Here is a 10,702-nt window from a genome sequence, read left to right as displayed (position 1 = left end):
GAAACAAAGCACCTGTCCCTAACATCCCCCTACCTAATGAGTTAGGCAGTCCAGCTCCCAGAATCTAGAATTCTGACCCTTTTCTTTGTGTTGGTTGCTTCTGGCTGCCCTTCCTCTTCCTTCTCCTCTCCACTTAACTTTTAGCTGCCTTTCTTGATCTCCAAGGTTCTTCTATCCCTTCCCTTCCAAATTGGATCCCTCTTCAAGTCTGGATCCTAAAATCCATGAGTTTTTAAAGGTCACAGAGAGAAGTACCCTAATTATTCTTCACTCTATCCAGTTGTTTCCTTTATGAAATAACCAATGGATCACAACATAGTATTTTCACTCTTTTTGTTGTTGTTTGCTTGCATTTTGTTTTCTTTCTCATTTTTTCCCCTTTTGGATATGATTTTTCTTGTACAGCATGATATTTGTGGAAATATGTATAGAGGAATTATACATTTTTAACATATATTGGATCACTTGCCGACTGGAGGGAGGAGGGGAAGTAGGGAAAAGAATGAGAACACAGGGTTTTGTAGGGGTGAATGTCAAAAAGTATCCATGTATATATTTTGAAAATAAAAAGCTATAATTAAAAAAAAAAAGAAATTGCCAAAGGATTAATTTGCACCTCATAAAGGAATCTTTTATTGTGATCTCATATATTACTTAACTGCCTCTTTTTTGTGATTAGGTCCTGAGCTTCCAAAGACCAATACCTTACAAATAAATTTTGTTTGAACATATGCATGTACATGTTGTTTCCGCTATGATCCCAGATTATCTCAATCTTGTTTTTGCATCCCTACAGCCTGACACAGCACCTTATCCTTATCCAAAGGAGGTACTTAATAAATAATTGATGCAGAAATGAAAGAATGGATGAATTAAGGTGAAAGCCAAATGACCACTTCTCAGTAATGCTGTAGGGATTCCAGATCAATTATTGGACTACATGCTCTCTCAGCTACTTTCCAACTCTCAAATCCTGTGCTTTTGCAATAATTTCTTATGGCGTAGTGCCCTTTGCATTACACACCCACACACCCACATACACACACACATACATACACACACATATGTATGCACACACACATATATAAAATATATATTAATAACAACTTTATTGAGACTCTTATGATTCCACTTTCATTTTTATCTTTTTTAATACTTCTCTCTAGTCTTGTATTTGAATATAAAATTTTCTATTCAGCTCTGGTCTTTTTATCAGGAATGCTTGAAAGTTCTCTTTTTCATTAAATATACATTGGTGCCCTTGGAGGATTACACAGTATTCTTGATTGTAATCCTAGCTTCTTTGCCTTCCCAAATATTATATTTCAAACCCTCCTTTAATAAGGAAGTCATTAAATCTTCATGATCCTAATTATGGCTTTCCAAAATTTGAATAATTTCTTTCTGGCTTCTTGAAGTATTTTCTCTTTGACCTGAGAACACTGGAATTTGACTATAACATTGCTGGGAGTTTTAATTTTGGAATGTCTTTCAGGTGATCAGTGGATTCTTTTGACTTCTATTTTACTCTCTAGATCTAAGTTACTGGGTCAGTTTGATAATTTCTTGAATCATGATATCTAAATACATCCAACCATTCTGGAGAGCGATTTGGAACTATGCTCAAAAAGCTATCACACTGTGCATACCCTTTGACCCAGTAGTGTTACTACTGGGCTTATATTCCAAAAATTTTAAAGAAAGGAAAGAGACCCACAAATGCAAGAATGTTCGTGGCAGGTCTCTTTGTAGTGGCCAGAAACTGGAAACTGAGTGGATGCCCATGAATGGGAGAATGGCTGAATAAATTGTGGTATATGAATACTATGGAATATCATTGTTCAGTAAGAAATGACCAGCAGGATGATTTCAGAAAGGCTTGGAGAGACTTACATGAACTGATGCTGAGTGAAATGAGCAGGACCAGGAGATCATTATATACTTCAACAACAATACTATTATGATGATAATTCTGATGAATGTGGCTCTTTTCAACAATGTGATGAACCAAATCAGTTCCAATGGAGCAGTAATGAACTGAACCAGCTACAACCCAGCAAAAGAACTCTAGGAAATGGCTATGAACCACTGTATAGAATTCCCAATCCCTCTACCTTTGTCCACCTGCATTTTTTATTTCCTTCACAGGCTAATTGTACACTATTTCAAAGTCCGATTCCTTTTGTACAGCAAAATAACTATTTGGATATGGATACATATATTGTATTTAACTTATACTTTAACATATTTAACATGTATTGGTCAACCTGCCATCTGGGGAGGGGGTGGGGGGAAGGAGGGGAAAAGTTGGAACAAAACGTTTTACAATTGTCAATGCTGAAAAATTACCCATGCATATATCTTGTAAATTAAAAGCTATATAATAAAAAAGAAACATGATATCTATGAATTTTCTTTGATTATAGCTTTCAGGCAGTCTAATAATTTTTAAATTGTGCCTCTTTGATCTATTTTTCAGGTTAATCTTTTTTTCCAGCGAGATAGTTCATATTTTCTTCTATTTTTTCATTCTTTTGACTTTGTTTTCTTGTTTCTTGATATCTCATAGAGTTGTTAGTTTCTACTTACTCAGTTCTATTTTTTAAGAAGGTCTTTTCTTTAGTGAATTATGGGTGCCTTCTTTTACAGTAGGCCAATTCTGGTTTTTAAAATGTTATTTTCTTTAGTGTGTGTGTATGTGTCTGTGTACGTGTGTTTGTGTGTGTGTGTGTGCATTTTATAAAGCTGTTAATTCTCTTTTCACAATTTCTTGTATCACGGTCATTTCTTTTCCCAATTTTTCCTCTATTCTTCCAGGAATTCTTGTTTGGTTTGGTCCAACTAGCATTTTTTAAAAGCTTTGTTTATAGCTTGTTTTCATAATGTTGAATAAATTTTAAAAATAAATCAAGCATTTTCATAACATAGTAGAACAGGAAAAAAAAAAAAAAGATAATTGCACCTGAAGCTGCAAATCTATTATATACAACTTGCTATTCCTTTAACATATATATAAAACTTATTGTATAACTTTTATCTTTTTTTTCTTACTTCTGCCCTAGAAATGATTACATCAGACACAAATATATATGTGTAAATGTATGTAAAATCATTCTGTGCACACTTCTATTTGTCAGTTCTTTGTCTGATTTTATTTCTTGGTCTTCCCTCCCACCCTAGTAGCTCATTATGTTCAAATTCTTTTTTGTTGCTGTTAATTTTTTTTGTTCTTTTTTTCAGTCTATTCTTGACTTTGAACTTTATGTTAAAGTTGGACTCTGTTCTCAGGGTGTGGAGAAGGATGGGGGAGGGAGCCATTATCCCAAGCTTCAGGCTTTTTCATGTTGCTGTTTCAGAACTAGTTCTGAAGGTCTGTGAATTTTTCTTTCTTCTAAGATGGCATGATCGGGATAGATGTGTAGTCACTGCTCTCCTGTTCTTGTTCTTTAACCAGGAAGGGCCTCTGGTTCCCTGCATCCACAAGTGCTAACACTCTCTTTGCCTTGGAATTTGACTAAGGCCTCTGTTTCCTTATGATTGACCCTAACATTTAAACTTTGTATGGGCAAGAGAGTTGTTAATCTGTGCCAGTTCTATCCAGTGCTTACAAAGAAATCTCTTTCTGACCAGTTGCCTAACCCCCATACCACCTCTGAACTGAGAGCTTCTGAAGCTGCTGTTCCACTGAGTGTGGGCTCTGGTAAAAGGCCTCCACCCTAGTATCGAATATTTATCTTGCCAACCAGCTTCATTTTCTTAGGCCAGGAAAATATTTCACTCTGATCTTTTAAAAAATTGATTTGAAGTGTTATTTTAAAGTTTTTGGAGGGGGATGGTAAAAGAATTCAGCTAGGCTGCCCCTAATCCATCATTTTGGCTCATTTGTATGAAACTTTATCCAATTCTTTAACATTTTTTTGAAGCACCTACTGTGTGCCAGGAAACATTTTTAACAAATACAGAGGTAACACAGCCCTGGAAACAGCCACAGACAAGACTGGTTTTCTTTATATATAACCTGTTCTTTATCAGACCTCTCCCTTCTGTCTCTTCTGGAATCCACCACTAATTATTTTGGGAATCTCTCTCTCAATTTTCTAGGAATCATCTTCCTTCATTTTTATGAAAAATGCAAATTCTACTATCCACATTCTTTGCTGAAACACATGATAAGTCACATATCCATATAGTTTTAAGATTTACAAAGCACTGTTCTCTTAAAACCCTTGGGAGGTAGGGAGCATTGTAGAGAGAGTGGGGAGTTTGGATTCTAAGGAAATGGGTTTACATCCTGTCTTTGTCATTTACTGCCTGGGTAACCTTGAGAAGCGGAAAGAGAAGGGAACAAATATTTATTAAGCACCTACTATGTTGAACTGTGTTAAACTCTTTACATATTATTATCCCATTTGAGAAAGTAACAACCTCTAATTTAATTTTTCATTTGTGAAATGAGGATTTTGGATAAGTTGGCCTTTCAGTTCACTTCCAGCTCAAGATCAAGGATTTATTGATAAATTTCACATTGTGAGGTTGTCATTCAGTCAAGAAGCATTTATTAAGCATTTATTATTGCACAGCAAGTGCTGTATATACAAAGAAAGGCAGATACATGATCTCTGCCAAGATTTGTCAATGGGAAAGCAATCTCAGAGGAAAAGGGAAAAGGGGTCCATGTGGCCAGGAAATGGGCTTGGGGACTGATGGAAACCAGGAGGTGGAGGTGAGGAGATAGCATTCCCATCAATCTGCCCCTGCTCATACAGCTAGTAAGTTTTGAAGTCAGGATTTATTAAAGACCAAGTTTTAGGACTTTTTTATTTTAACTCTAAATTCAGTGTGGGGCAGGAGAGGCAGTAGGTAGGAAGGCATTGGTTGTGCCCAGGAGATTAAACCGATACATATATTTATGGACCAGAAACACAGAAAGGGCACAGATCACCCAAGCCTTCCATCTCTCTCAGGACTTTATTGGTGCAGGGTCTAGAGTCAAGTTCAAATCCAGCCTCAGACACTTCCTAGGCATATGACCCTGGCAGAGGCGTTTAATCCCCGTTTGCCTCAGTTTCCTCATCTGTAAAATGAGCTGGAGAAGGAAATGGTAAACCGCTCCAAGAATTGCCCAGGAGCCCGGGAGGCCGCTGTTGATTCCACAAGGTCAGCGATCCAAGTCAGTGGCTAGCTGGGGGTGGAGCAAAGGGAAGTGGGAGTGGAAGTGAAGGATAGCAGAGGGAATGACATGTCCCCATAACTGATTTATTCTTATAAAATGTACTCCCGGGGAGGGCCCCTGAAGGACTTTCTTCCTGGGGTGGGGGAAGAATACCGCCTGTTGTCTGCTGGGAGGGGGGAGACAATGGCCTGTCTGTGTGCACGTGGGTCCTACGGATCCAGCAGCAATCAGCTGCCCTTGTTTCCTCCTCCCCGATTACAATACTGCCCAGTTTGAGGCTACCCTTCCCCCTTATCCTTTCCCTCCCTTCTCTTCCTCTGTGCCCCCACATCAAGGAGCCGGGGAATGGGATTTCACCCCCGCCCTCCCCTCTCGCCCTGCGCTCTTGGCAACGGCGGCCGCAGCCGCCGCCGCCGCTGGCCCAGCCTCCTGGCCCACTTGGCTCCGACCGGGTTTAGGATTTCAATCGCAGGTTTGTGCCATCTCTCATTTAGTGTCGCCTCTTGTCTTCCCTTTCTCTCTCGCTCCAGCACACGAGGCAGCCTCTGATCCCGGGCGATCTGGACCGCGCTGATGAGGAGGGAGCCAAGGCCGCCCGCCTGCAAGGCGACAGGAGCTCCGGGCTCCGGGGACGCCGGCCAGGGCGCGGGGCGCGGGCCGCCAGCAAGGGGAACAAAATCGTTTCTCCTTGGTGGCTCGTGGCTGCAGCTGCTCCTGCCCCGGCCCGCCGTAGCCATCGCTAGGAAACCGGGCGAGAAAACCTTTCCGCAGGATCCTGGCCAGTGCCAGTGGGCAGCCGGCCAGAGAGCAAGAAACAACCCATTAGCCAAACGCCCAGCCCATCCGGCAGGACCCTGCGTGGGCCTGGAGTAGAGGGGAGGTTGGCTTGGGGTTCCAGAAGCTGCAGGGGGTGACTTCTCCGGCGGGCCTGCAAGCAAGCAGACTTAAACCGCCCTGCTTTTATGCGGTGGTTGCCAGGGTAGTAGAGCCACGGGCGACCTGTGAAGTGAAAACTTGAAGCTTCTGCCACAAAAATTCAATTCATAGGATCGGGCTTTTGCGGCTAGAAAGGATCCTAGTCAGTCAGTCAGTCAGTCAGTTAAAAAGCACTTCCTGTGACTGGGCTAGACCCTGGGAATATACCAAGAAAATTGAAAAAGAAATTCAAACAAATAACTCTTTGAGTTTAGTCTGTTTCTTTGTTTTTATAAGAAAGAAACAAGGCCTTAGGGACTTGTCTAAAGTATACACAAAGCAAGTGACAGAGCTGTGACTTCTGAGCAATATACCCAATTTCAGAACTCTTAACAAAATAACCAATGGATTTCTAGCTCTTTAAGATCTGGATTTTAAGATCTGGAAACTGAGCGGATGCCCATCAGCTGGAGAATGGCTGGATAAGTTATGATATATGAATGTTATGGAATATTATTGTTCTATAAGAAATGATCAGCAGGCTGATTTCAGAGAGGCCTGGGGAGACTTAAATGAAATGAAATGAGCAGAACCAGGAGATCATTATACACACCACAAGATGATACGATGATCAGTTCTGATGGACTTGGCTCTTTTCAACAATGAGATAATTCAGGCCAATTCCAATGATCTTGTATGAAGAGAGCCATCTGTACCCAGAGGACTGTGGGAACTGAGTCTGGATCATAAACATAATAATTTCAGTTTTTGTTGTTGTTTGCTTTCATTTTGGTTTTTCTCATTTTTTTCTTTTTGATCTGATTTTTCCTGTGGAAATATGTATAGAAGAATTGCACATGTTTAACATATATTTGATTTCTTGCCATCTAGGGGAAGGAATGGGGAAAAGAGAGAGAAAAAATTTAGACACAAGATTTTGTGAGGGGGAATGTTGAAAATTATCCATGCATATATTTTGAAAATAAAAAGTTTTAATTTTAAAAAAATCTGGAAAACCCCTAAGAACATTAGATCACCTCAGTCTCACAACAACCTTGTACATATTCTAAGTATTATTATCCTAGTTTTACAGATGAAGAAACTAAGGTAAAAGAATTTGTCCAATATACTCTCTCCCCTCATTTATCGAGTGTATCCTATGTACAAGGCAATGTGCTAGCCTATGGAAATGCAGAAGTTAAAAATAAAAAGGCAGCTGTTACCTTAGGAAAAGTTACATGTAATAGAAGAGATGAGACAGCTGCACAAATAATTCAGACACTAGGTAAAATTTGATAAGGGCCAGGAGGGAGTCTAGATAAAATGTTGCCATCTTTCTTGTCTTCAGAGCTAGCTGATAAATTAATTCACACTAAGGTGTTAGAGATTTAATGAGGTAAATTTTGAAAGAAAGAGAATGATTTTATAAAGGTAAAATTTCAGGCATGGGATAAAGAACGCAAATAAAAATATAAGGTTCTGTTTTCTCTATGTGCCACAAATTAGAATGCCTGCTGTGCCTATGGCTAAGGTGGGCTCTACCCATTTGCATCTGAGAATTTGATTTTTTTTAAATTAGATTTTTTTTTATTCTCAGAGAGATAAACTGAGGTAGAAGGAAATTAAATTAAATCACATCTTGCCTTAATTTTGTCAGTGCTCGAGATAATTTGCTACTGATGGGATTTTGATGAACAATAAAGGATTTAAATTAGGCAACCAAACAGAAATTCTGAGTTTTATCTTAAATTATTCTTCCTTCTTTTCATTTCTCTTCCCACTTCATTTATCATTCTATCCCTAGATTCCACTAACATGTAGGTAGTACATGTTACTCTCTAGTATGCGGCAAACTCCAAAGCCCCAAAATTATACGACAGAAGGAAACTATCCTTATGGAGGCTTGAATGTAGAATGCATGCATCTTGAAAGCAGGGAATGTTTCAACAATATTTGTCTTTATGTTAAGACATCTGGGAATGTGCAGATAGCAGGGTAAGCCAGTGGACTCACTGTTGCATTTATATCTCCAGAATGTAGTGCAGTGCCTAGCAGATGCTGGCAATTTAATACATTTTTGTTGACTAGAGTTTATAATCTAGGAAAATTGAAACTTTATAACTGGAAAGGACCTTATTCTGAACTAGCTGTCCTTGGCCACACAGTAATTAAAAATCACTCAATAATTAGAAAAAAAATAAAATCAGCATTGCAACTGCCCCCAGAAAAATATATCAGCTGACTCATTACATCAGTAACTTTCTAGACTAAAATATCCATCCTGCTCACCAGTTCTTATATCTCCTTCCCAACCTTATTAGAATATAATCTTCTTGAGGGACAGAACTGTATGGATTTCATATCTTCAGGACTTAGCAAGTATTTGGCCCAGAGTAAGATTTATTAAATGCATATAGACACAACAAGAACAGTCTATGAGTTTCAGGTACTATGCTTGGAACACAAATATAAGCCAGTAGAATGGGATGGGAGTAAGTGAAATGTCAGCATGGTGGAGAATCAAGGGCAGAACATGTTCTGGGCTTTTTCTTAAAATGGAGGTTCTGGAAGAACTGTTCATTCATCATTTGGCCAACTCCACCAAATGCCAAACACAGGGCAGGCAAGCCAGCCTAGCCCAGACAATAGGGCATACTGAGGGAGAGACAAGGAGCAGCCTGTGTCAGGCAAGTCAAACCATCACCACCCTGACCGCTGTCTTCCCTAAATCCTGATAGAGACAGCTCAGGACTGTAAATCCAAGAGCCTGGGGAATAGCAGTGCTTCTAGCTCAATGCCCTCAGCCATCATCCTTGGAAGCAACCCCTGGGAGCCGCTGCCTGGCAACAGCTCCTGTGGGTAATACAGCCACAGATACTGAAGACCCAGAAAGCAAAGCTCTTGCCACCAAAGTCCTTGGCTCTGTCACATGGCTCGACATCAGAAACGGATAGGATTCCATCAGTGACATTAAGGAAGAGACATTACATGGGCTTTGCTTCTGCATCCCAGAACCATTAACTTGTGGCTGAAACCTTCCATATGTGCAGTGTCCCCCATTAGAATTCCTTGAAAGCAGGGTCTGGCTTACTTTTCTATTTGCGTCCCTGAGGCTCAGCATAGTCCTTTGCACCTAGTAAACACTCAATAAATGTCTCATTCATCAAGTCTAACTCCCTCATTTTACATAGTATAATACTGAGAGCTAATAACTTATGTGACTTGCATGGGGTCCCACAGTTAGTTTGTAACAGGTTTAGGAAATGGAACTAAGATCGTAGAACTTCACACCCCCTCCCCCCAAATAGGCTACATTTCTGGGTTTTTTGAGTAGAGATGGAAAAAGGCCTCTAGGAGTCAGTGGGACCTGGAGGAGTTGCATTTACCTCCACAATTATTCCAAGACCAAACTGGAGAGTAGAAAGTGATTTTAGGAAAGTGAGATTATTAAAGCATTAAAGGCACTCTCCTCAAGAAACTCTAGTGTTTCCTTACTACCTCCAAGATCAATTATCAAATCCTCTGGTTTCTAAAGCCCTTCATAATCTGCCTCCTTTCTATCTTTTCAATCTCCTTAATGTTCCTTCCCTCCACATGTTTTATGATCTAGTGACATTTACCTACTGTTCTTTTTTGCACATGAAACTTTTCTCCTGATTCCTTTCTCAGAGGTTCTACCATGTCCTCCTTTCACACTTCAGCCTCTTGGCTTCTAGAGTCAGCTCAAATCCTACATTCTAGAGGAATCTTCCCTGGCCCTTACCACCAATGACTTCCTCTGAGATTACTTTTAATTTTCACTGTCTATTTCATGCACATGCTTGTTAACGGACTGGCTTTATGAATGGGGCTAGGACTGGAAGAAATAATAAAATTTCTGTAGCAATTTAGAGGTTTTCAAAGTGCTTTACTTGTATTACCTCTATTGAGAATTACTAGCTCTAATTTACAGAGCTTTAAGGTTTACTAGGCACTTAACATTATTTCATTTGATCTTCACAACAACATTGTAAGGTGGGCTTTATCGTTTTTATTTCACTAATGAGGAAATTGATGTTGAGAGAGAGATTAAGAGAATAAGGGTCATACATGTTGTAAATGTCTGAGAAAAAATTTGAATCTAGGCCTTCCTGACTCCAGGTTACAATATTCATACCACTTCAATACAAGCCAATAATGTGGGAGTCAGGAGAACAAGTTACAGGCTGGGAAGTCCGTGATTTACTGTGAGAGTAAACAATGTCCCCCCAAAAAAAGGAGAGGAGGAGAAAGAGGAGGAAGAAAAAGAGGACAGGAGGAAGAGGGGGAGGAGGAGGAGGAAAGGAGGAGGAGGAGGAGGAGGAGGAGGAGGAGGAGAAGGAGGAAGGGAAGGAAGAGGAGGAGGAAGAGGAGGAGGAGGAGGAGGAGGAGGAGGAAGAGGAGGAGGAGGAGGAGGAAATGATTGTAAAATTGTAATAGTCATGGAGGAAGTGGTGGTGGAGGAGGAAAAGGAAGAGGAGGAGAAGGAGGAGGAGGAGGAGGAAGAAAGAAGAGGAGGAGGAGGAGGAGGAGGAGGAGGAAGCGGAAAAGGAGGAGGAGGAGAAGGAGAAGGAGGAGGAGGAAGAGGAGGAAAAA

The sequence above is a fragment of the Sarcophilus harrisii genome, chromosome 4 (genome assembly GCF_902635505.1).
Source record: "Sarcophilus harrisii chromosome 4, mSarHar1.11, whole genome shotgun sequence".
NCBI classification, from domain to species: domain Eukaryota; kingdom Metazoa; phylum Chordata; class Mammalia; order Dasyuromorphia; family Dasyuridae; genus Sarcophilus; species Sarcophilus harrisii.
Note: the sequence above shows the minus strand (reverse complement) of the source record.